Source organism: Brassica napus, chromosome C8 (genome assembly GCF_020379485.1).
Source record: "Brassica napus cultivar Da-Ae chromosome C8, Da-Ae, whole genome shotgun sequence".
Taxonomy (NCBI): Eukaryota; Viridiplantae; Streptophyta; class Magnoliopsida; order Brassicales; family Brassicaceae; genus Brassica; species Brassica napus.
In genome coordinates, this window is record NC_063451.1 from 6,511,074 (window position 1) to 6,521,886 (window position 10,813).

Genomic DNA, 10,813 nt, shown 5'->3' on the forward strand with positions numbered 1-10,813 from the left:
TGTCTCCTAGACGTAAGTCTATATGCCCATTCTGTACATCAATCATGGCTCCAGCAGTAGCTAAAAACGGTCTGCCCAAAATGAGAGGATCTTTAGGTTCCTCTTCCAGCTCCAGAACTACAAAATCGGTAAGCACATATCCCTTTCCAACACCAACAGGGATGTTTTCTAGTACACCGACTGGTCTTCGCACTGATCGGTCAGCAAGGACCAAGGAGATCCTTGTAGGTTTGTAGTTCGTCATGCCTAGCCTCTCAGAGACAGAGAAAGGCATTAGGCTCACTCCTGAACCCAGATCGCAGAGACTCCTCTCAAAGGTAAGTGATCCAATGCGGCATGGTAGAACAAATGCTCCGGGATCTTCACGCTTTTTAGGCATGACATTTTGTAGAACTGCGCTACATTCCTCATTGAGCATCAACACACCACGCTCTAGGCTCATCTTATCGGTAAGAATCTCCTTCATGTACCTTTTAAGAGAAGGTACCATCTTCACCGCTTCAACGAATGGCAATCTCACATGTAACTCCCCAACAAGGTTCTTTAGCTTCTCGTACTCACGTTCTTTGATCTTCTGCCTTGGTCTGGATGGGTATGGAGCCTTAGGAACATAAGCAGGAGGCGCCACATACACCTCTTCAGGTTCAGAGGAATTTGGCTTTGTTGACACGGGATCGGTCGATCCAGAAGGACCGGATCGATCGATCTCCTTCCCCTTGGATCGGTCGATCTGTTCTTTAGATCGGTCGATCTCTTTCTCATTCGATCCCTCAATCGTTTTTCCACTCCTAAGTGTTACAGCATTCACAAACTCCTTGGGATTCGTCTCTGACTTCCCTGGTAGAAATCCAGGTGCTGTTCTGCTGCTGGAGGCGGTTTGAGCAACTTGCTTTTCCAAAACTTTCAAATGGGTGTTCAAAGTTTCAAACTTCCCATTAAGCTCTCCATACATGTTATCCACCTTGGTGTTTATCTCTGCAGTGCTATTCTTCTGACCTTCTAGCACCATTTGCAGCATCTTCTTAATTTCGTTATCCTGAGAAGACTGCGACGAAGAGGCATTCCCTTGATTCTGGTAGTTGTTGTACTGCTGCCTTTGCTGAAATCCTGAGTTGCCCGAGTTGTTCCCCTGATATTGATTTCTGTTCTGATATCCTTGGTTGAACACACTCTGGTTTTGATTTTGGTTCTGCCTGTTTCCTGCCTGAGGGTAGGACTGATGTTGTGGATTCTCCACATTGTTGCTCCGGTAAGACAGATTATTTTGCTGATTTTGACTCCATCCAAGGTTCTGATTGTAGCCTCTGTTGTAGTTTCCTTGACCACCAATGTAGTTCACATCAGCTTGCATATCATCTGAATCATCACCAACAGTTTCTTGTGAGGAACGATAGCCTTGCTCCTCCACAAATTTCACAGATTTCTGATCTCTCTTGAGAAGCATCTCAATCTTGGCATTCAGCTCATCTATCTTCTTGGATTCATAACCAACACCCTTCTGGCTGGTGTCAAACCTTGACTTGCGGTTTGCTTTGCTGGATGACAGGTTGTTCAGCAAGGTGTAAGCTTCTTCAACAGTCTTGGTCATGAAATCACCATTACTTGCTGTGTCCATGGCATCTTGACTCTCTTCATGAACTCCATTATAGAAAATGTTCAGCAAGCTCACATCAGTGTAACCATGGTGAGGGCAGTCCTGTGTGTACTCCTTGAAACGCTCCCAAGCCTCATGAAAGCTTTCTGAATCAAGCTGCTGAAAGCTTCCAATTCTGCTTCTCAGATATGTGGACCTTGACTTGGTGAAGAAATGCTGTAGAAAAGCAGCTCTTGTCTCTTCCCATGTAGTAAGAGATCCTGGAGGGATGGACTTTAACCATCTGATAGCTTTATCAGCTAAGGAAAACGGGAACAACCTGCATTTCAAAGCGCCTTGAGGAACTCCATTATGTCTGCTGGTGTCACAGACTCGCTCAAAATGCTCCAAGTGATACATCGGGTCCTCAGACGGGTTTCCATGAAACGGATTTTTCTCCACCAAATTAATGAGACCAGTCTTGATCTCAAAGTCTCTTCTCTCAATGGGAGGTGGGCGAATCCCAGAACGATCGGCATAGAATGCATCTGGTGTATCATAATGTGCAAGTGTCATCCTAGGCATGCCATAGTCTCCAGCCAGTTGTCTTGCAGCTACACCAGCCTGCTGATTATCACCAGCATTGTTGCCTTCTCGTTCATCTACAGGAATTGGATTTTGCGGGTTGTCCTGAAACTGGTCTTCTTGGTGTTCAGCCATTTCAACCTCTTCAGCAGACTCAAGTCTTTTCTTTTTCACTTGTCTCTCTAGGCGGCCGAGCTCTAACTCCAAAGGTATTAAATTCGATGATCCTTTGCTTCTAGTATGAAATCCGCTCATTCACCTGAAAACACAAACAGAAAGAGAAAGACAAAAACATTAGACAAAATAAAAATGCTATAGTCTTAAACTGATCATTAACTCTAGGGTGACCAAATGGTCCCCGGCAACGGCGCCAAAAACTTGATGTGTCGAGTTTTAACCCGATTATCTAACTGCAAGTGCACAGTAAAGTACGCAGTAGTAATACGGGATCGAATCCACAGGGACCGATGATCACACGTAGAGTTGCAGACAAGTTAATAGCTACAGCGAACAAAGATATATTTTGATGGTTTTTATTTAATTTTCTTTAGTGTCACAAAACATAAACAAGCTGTAAAAAGATGATTTAAACGATTTGAAAACTATTTTAAAACAAACGTTGGGCATTGGGAATTCTCAGGGATTTCTTTTTAATCAAGATACAATTAATGGCAGACACAGGGATATATTAAGAACCGTCTAGAACTCAAACACGATATTAGAATTAACCTACTTCCGTAGCGCTAATTCTCTATGTTATAGAAATCTCCACACTAACTTCCGCTGAGTTTCAATTTCTAAACAAGCATTAAGAACAGGTTCAATATGTTCACAAAGCGCAATAACATCAACTTCCGAGGGTTAAGGACACTTTGCTCATCTAAAGTATTTTCGGAAGTTCAAACAATCACTTTCGGTGCATCAAACAATCTGAAATCATGAACTAAGTGATCAATTCAGTTCAAGCAGTAAGAAATCCATTAGATGAAGAACCAAAACGTAATCCCTTAGTCTACACACGTTTTATGAATCAAAACATCAAGAAATCCCCTATGAGAACCCCTAAACCCAACTAGATGACTACTCACACATAACTAAGCAAGAACAACACGATTTTGATGAAGAAAACATGATAAGATTGTATTAAAACAGAGTAAAGGTTCAGAAGATCTTCTCCAAATGGTTTTGAGATGAACTCCTTCACAAATCTTCACAAATCACACAAAATAATCACAAAACTCTCAAATCTCTCTCAAGAACTTGTAAATCTCCTTCTTGGTCGTCTCTGGTCTTTTCTGAGTCCCAAAGGTCGAGTTCTTTTTGTCCATTATTGAGGGGAGTGGGTAAAAAGGAGTGAAAAGCTCGTTTGTGCGTGTGGAGCCCGTAGAGCGTGGGATCGGTCGATCCACATGGACCGGATCGGTCGATCTGTTGCTGAAACCGTGGATCGGTCGATCCACATTGACCGGATCGGTCGATCTGTGGCTCTGTACGATCAATACTTCTCGTTCGGTCCATTGTTCGGTCCATCTTGCTTCTGAATAAATCCCGAATGCGTTCTTTTCTTTCAAGCTATCTAGTAACCTGCATATTACACTTAAGAACACCAAAACGCATCAAATAGACCAAAACATTAATTAAAACCGACCATTTAATTGCTCCAAAACGAGTTTAAAACCGTTAAAAATACGGAATATCAATAGACCATAACTTATGAGTTCAAAACTCCCATTCAGAGCTTGGCCCACACGAAATTTACATGCACCTAAGTTAATACGCATCAGGCCATTTAGTGAGCATAGATATCCCATATCACAATTATTAACGGGTCAAGAGCCAGACATACCCCATCATAAGACATTTGGATGTGCTGTCTATGTACTAATTGCTCCACCACAGAGAACCAAGATGAGACCTCAAAAGGAGGATGGGGATATATGTTGATATGATTCTCCCACAATAATAAAATACTTTGAGCCAACTATGGGTGATTATATTTGAGGCCAGGTACACAGATTATTGTAAGATCAGGAGGAGAAAAAAATAATAAAGATGGTAAAAGAAATAGAATGGAATCAACCATCAATGTCTTGGCAAGATCCTCGGACTAAAGAATGTGAAATAGACATCCAAAGATTATACATTTACAAAGTTAGCTAATCAAATGCCAGACACATTTGCTGACCCGAAAAAGAATGACTAAGTCATATATAAACTAAACCAGCTTGTAAAGCACCAATGAATTTGATGTCCAAGAAGAGACACAGTCAAGTTCTCCTTGTGTCACACAAGAAAACTTCTCCTTAAATTTATTTTCTCTGCTACCTGTGTAAGTTTTTTTTTTTTTTTGAACTGCTACCTGTCTAAGTTTTGTTTTCTTTTTTCTTTTTTTTTCTTTTCGTAAATTATAATATTTTTGGAAAATTTTGAAATACAAACAAACATAAGGCATAAAACTCTCTGTGGTTACATGAATAATATACTGAGGTGTTTTTTGCTTTGGAAAGATATAGTCTTTAACAATATTTTGATTTTTATTACATACTTTAAATATTAAATAATTATATATGAGGGCAACATTTTTTGTATGCGTATTAGGCGCAATTTATATTCGGACCGGCAGTGCCGGCAGTGCCTCTAACGTTTCGTCACTGTGAACAACTAACCATGGAAGCACCTCCAACGAGATTTGCTTCTTCTTGATTCCATGAGAGAGAGAGAGTTTTTATTGTATCTGTTTCGTAGAAATAAAAGAAAGAGAATTATCAAGGCTAATTTGATATATATATATATATATAGTTAGGCAAGTGATCATATCAATTAAATGGCTAGGATATTTCTATATATTATGTATCAATACTGTTAAAACAGAAGACCTTTTTTTTTAGGTACCCTCCTGTTTCAAAAATGTTTACAAGAAACTGCCACTAGAATATTTTTAAGCTATGATTTTAATTAAATTCTGTATTTTTTGAATTCTTTTTTATTTTAACAGCAAAAATTATTTTATTTAAAAAACAACACCTACGTTTAATTAACTATGTCTTTCTATCAAAACATAATGTATTATTACGTATCAACAGCTATGTTTAAAACAAACTACAATTGCTACAACACACTGATTTTTATTTCTTAGACAGTCTATGTACCAAATCTTTGTATATTGATAATAATGTTCTATCGACACCGAAGTGAATTCTGCAAGTTTCCAAATAAAAACAATACATTCTGTTAATATCAGTGTATCATCGAAGACTGTTTATCACTTCCAATCAATGTTTTGGTTACAAACAATTGCACCAAAAAAACATACATGTTGCATTATTCAAAATCTATAAGAATCTATCATTTTAATTTCCAGATTCGTTTTAATATATTTGTAAGCTAGCATTTTTACATGTATAGTAAGAGATACAAACAAACCCATAAACCCCAAATCCTTTTTTATATTTTAATTTATAAAATAAGCAATGTCATGATACCAATCTTTTTTCAAATCAACCACCATAAATGTCTATACCATTAAATAAAAACGTAATTTTAAGCAAATAAACTAATCAAAACAATAAACTTTTACATAATAAATACACATAATTAGAATCCTAAGCCCTAAACCACCGTGCAATATAGTCGACCAAATTATTGGATTTATAAAGCTTTTTAAAATCAATAACCAAAAATATAAACCACTAAATCAAAAGCTAAAAATTTGGCAAATAAACTAGATTTTCGGAAGTTCCATACATAACCATATCCAATATAGATTATAAATACCAATCTTTTCAAATCAATAACCATAAATATCTATACCATTAAAAAAAAGCTAAAATTTAAGCAAATAAACTAAATTTTCGGAAGTTGCTTCATGTTTTCTTACTTGCAAAAAATAAACCGTTATCTAATTATATGTGATTTCTTACTTGTAAAAAAAAAAAAACTTGCACGCAAAATATTCCAATTTCAAACTTAAAATATAAAACCACCAAATCTGAATTTTTTTTTAAACTCTAATAAAATATATTCTGTTTCAAAAATATTTTGTTAATCAATAACGAAGTATATGCCAAGTAATATTCTTTATTCACCAATTACCAATTATTAACAAACCTTTAAACCTCCTACAAATATCCGCCATCCTAACAAATTTACTGCCAAATAACGATATTCACTTAGTTTATTAACATAATATACCTTATTATCATTCAACCGAAATATCATCCCTCATAACTAAAATATTCTAAAGCGATTTACATTGTTATTATGTGGTAGAAAACTTAACTAAAAATAAGCCAAACATTCTTTCAAAACCTATATATTGTAAGCTATATATAACTACCGTAGTCAAACAATCATCCCCACACACAAAATTTCTTTTTGCTCTTCGAAAACGTAAAGAAACGCAAAGAATGAAGAAAATTTCTTACCTTTCAAAACTGAAACCTAACAGAACTGATTGGTACATCCAATTGAAAGTAATCCACACCTGGGAGCAAATAAACTTGAAATTTGGTGTAACGTTTTCGTTGACAAGAAGGTAAACTGAAAAATGCATAGTCTACTCAATTATATTGTTTCAGGTACATCTTGATTTTTTTTCTCTGTGTATAGCTATGGATTTGGTTGGACTTGGTTGGACTTAGCTTCATAACTTTCATCATCATACGTGTAGACTTTGACTGTAAAATTACGAAAAAAATATTAGTTAAATTTAGATTTTACAGATATTAAATATATTATAGTTATTGTAAGCGTTGAAATTTTTATGCCATTGTATGAAAACTTATCTTTTTCTCAGCTTTGTTGTTTTGTGATATTGGTTAGAGTCACATGAATAAAGCTCTGCCTATAAAAATGTCACTGCATGGCCTGCACATGAGTAAATATATTAAATTTTCAAACAAAAATGAGTAATATCAATCAAAGATCATATACCACCATTTCAATATGAACGGAGACATATTTTAACAATTTGTTTGGAAAGATGTGAGAAAAGTGGAAGACCCATCGCTCGACATGAAACAAATTCCAAAAATAGTTAAAAAAAAAACTTTAGATATTTATTTTTAAGTGTTTAACTACACTCGATTAACCAACTATATAACGAGTAAGAGAAATATTCGAAAGTCTATTGACCTGAAGTGATTGATGTTTCTTGATCCTTTAACTCCAGTTCTTCGTTTTGTCTTGAGGGATACTTTTTCAGATCTCTTCAGACATATACGAGACAAACAGAACTAACCGATTAATCAGATCATTCATTGGATTCGACATGCAAACCTTGTCTGAAAAAGAATGATTTTTAGATTGTAAGTAATGGTTTCGATGAGCCTATGATATATTAATCAAAGAAAAATAAGTTATTGGAGATATACCTTCAACCATCTGTGTTGATGGATCATGTTTCATCATGTTATCAAAACATTTTGAGAGAGAGACGAACGTTTTTTTCTAAGGAAGCTTATTCTGGAAAGGCAAAAAGACAGGTTGTTCTTCTGTCAGTTAGTAGTGATGAACCATGAGCCTGAGTGATATTGAAAAATATCAACATAAATTATAAACCCAACTTACACTAACATTTTATTATCCTCATTTTGAGTTTCAGTTTTTCAAACCCAGTTGTATTCGATTAGTTTTTAAACATAAAAATGGAACTTCTTTGTTTTGTATTAATCAGGCCCAAGGAGTTTTAAAACAATTTTAAAATAATTATCAGAATTGTCAATATATCTAGAATGTTTTTCCCTTATGTTAATTTTAATTAAGATAATTTTCAAATTGCAAAAGTATTGTTTTAAAATAAATAAAATCATCTTTTGTTTATTAAAATTATATGTAATAAAGTATAAGTTTTGTATAGTTATCAACAATTATTTTAAATTGCATTTCATTTTCTTCCAACAGAAAAATACAAGTAGCAAAATTTTAACTTAGTTAGATTTTATTATAGAACAATTAATATTTCATTTATACATTTATCCTTAAATGAAATATTTCATTTAAATCAATACACCAAGTCTAAATATATAAATCAAAACAAACAAGCGGGTAAATAAATGTATAAACAAAAAATAATTCACAAAAATAATCCCGCGGTTTCAAAGCGCAGGTCAAAATCTAGTTAACTGTTATATCACCTTTACATGTATGTATCTGATCTTAATTCTCTTAAATTTTCGTATAAACAATTATTAAGTTTTATACACTAACTGTCAAAAACACATATTATTTTTCTACTTATAAAATGGTTTGAAATTTTTTAAAATATATATATATATATATATATTTAGATGATAAAATATATTTATAAACTTATATTTTATTACATAAAATGTACTTTAACTATCTTACTATCAATTGAGAACACACTTATATAAAACGTCTTAATTTGATTGGCTTTAAAATGTGACCTAGCAAAGATGATGTGTAAAATGACTCAAATGTGACTTAATACTACCTGGAATTAAACTTGAGATTAAATTTTTGATTAGACAAAACTATGACTTAAATAAATAATGAAAATATTACTCAAATGAACTTATTCTGTAGACAAACAAATATATTAGTCAAAACTATCGAATAATCAAATTAATAACTATCATTACTAATTTAATAACTACTATTATAATATTATTAAGAACATAATTTTATGCTATATGACTATTTACAAATTCATCATATTATGAAGTATACGTGATAAATATTTTAAATTTATATAAACTATATAGCTTTATGTCAAAGATAAGATATAACTATATACAATTTTATCATATTATAAAGTGTATATATGACTAATATGTCAAATTATTGAATCAATAAATTATATTGTAAAGTTTAATATTATTATTTTATAAATATTTAGGATATTATAGATTATATTCATATAATTAATCATATTCTAAATTTTTTATATGACATATAGATCATATTCATAAGTTATAGACTTATAGTTTCTTAGAATTTTTATTAAAGTATATTCATTCTAAAAATCTATTATAAAAGAGTCATTAAACCATTAATTACTAACTTAACAAATTAACCTAAACATATTCATATATTAATTTTGAAATAAATGTAACTGACATTAATATCTAAATAAAGGATTAAGAAAATATGTCTCTCTATATCCTAACGGATTTTATGTGTTTTGGGTAATTAATTTTGGAATGAAATAATATAGCCCAAATCTGTTAAAAATTATAATATTGAAATTTCTATTAAAATAAAATAAACAATTATTATTTGTGTATTTCATTTATCTATATGTTGGTAATAATAAAAACACAAAACTGGAAAATAATATATTAAATAAAACAATATTTTCAAAACATAGTATCAACTAATTTAACTTAGTCACATATCAACATTCCAAAAATACAATTTTTTTAAAAAAATTCTGATAAAATTAGTGATAATTCATATAAAAATAATGTTTAAAATTAAACTTTTATTATGATGTTTTATTTTTAAATAAACAAACAAAGAAAGTAGTTAATATAAGAATAGTAAAATTTCATCAAAACAAATTTCGCAAAATATAAAAAATTTCAAACCAATATTATATAGAAAAACCAAAACTCATATAAAACATATACCTTTATAATTTATTTTATATATTAAATGTTAATTTAAAAATAAAAATATATTTGCACAGGTTCGCGGATTCAAATCTAGTTTGCTTTTAAAGATATAATCTTATTTTTCTCGCACAAATTTCATATCATTACTCATCGTACCAGTACAACACAGTGTTGGAATTCACGCCGGTTTATAATTATTTATAAATTAATCTATGAATTCGGTTTGCCTAGATCTCATGTAAATACTGAAATAAATCTAGATCTTAGGGTTTTCGATATACCTGATTAATCGCAGCGGAAAGATGAATAAACCAAGTCGAGATTTCAAGCACTCCAAACGTCGTGCCTCTACCGGTATCCACACGCACACAAACTGGATCGATACGGGATGCTAGTGCCGTCGAGATCAAATCTCTAAAAAGCTTGACGAACTATTCGTCATTTTGTGGTTTAGGTTTACGTGAGATTAGCGGCTGCCCAAAACTCCACTCGTTACTTAATCTTATAACATGTATATATATATAAAGACGTTGAACCTACGTTAGGTCACACGGGATGGGCTGGGCCAATTATTAGTTTGCACCCACGTCCACCCATTACGTTAATATATTAACATGCACATTATAAGATTACATATATCATATATATATATGATTATTCATAAACCCAATATTGATTTTAATCTATATTAAAACCAACTATTATTTGATCCAATTTGGTTAGGTGTGTGACCCTATAGGATCATATAATATCAGCAATGAATTTTCAATTCATAGATTATCAGCGGTTTCTAGCAAAACATTATAACCACCTAATATTATATGATTGTCAAACCTCGACACTACGACTTCTACTAGAGTAAGTACAAATGATTTTAGGACATTCCCAACAATCTCCCACTTGTACTAGAATCATATATTCTCATAATCCCTTTGTCTCTATATCTCGATCTCAGCATAAGGCAAGAGCTAGTGTCATCCTTATTAAGCTAGATCACGTTTATCGAACTCTGATTTATACTGATAAAAAAAAACGACTGACATTCACCTCGTTTGAGCATGGCCATGCATTTCTCAGT

At 32.6% G+C, this 10,813-nt stretch overlaps 1 long non-coding RNA gene and 1 other non-coding gene across 2 annotated transcripts; one reads left to right on the top strand and one right to left on the bottom strand.

Annotated features, from left to right (window-relative positions):
* The first annotated feature begins 1,676 nt into the window (after nt 1-1,676).
* LOC125592131 lies at nt 1,677-1,783 on the top strand. Its single transcript, XR_007327980.1, has one exon. It is a non-coding gene; the product is annotated as a small nucleolar RNA R71 (small nucleolar RNA).
* Nucleotides 1,784-4,484: 2,701 nt separating this feature from the next.
* LOC125591617 lies at nt 4,485-10,559 on the bottom strand. Its single transcript, XR_007327712.1, has 6 exons — nt 10,017-10,559; nt 7,531-7,621; nt 7,292-7,440; nt 6,740-7,024; nt 6,583-6,641; nt 4,485-4,892 (listed from the first exon to the last, which is right to left on the bottom strand). It is a non-coding gene; the product is annotated as an uncharacterized LOC125591617 (long non-coding RNA).
* Nucleotides 10,560-10,813: the final 254 nt, after the last annotated feature.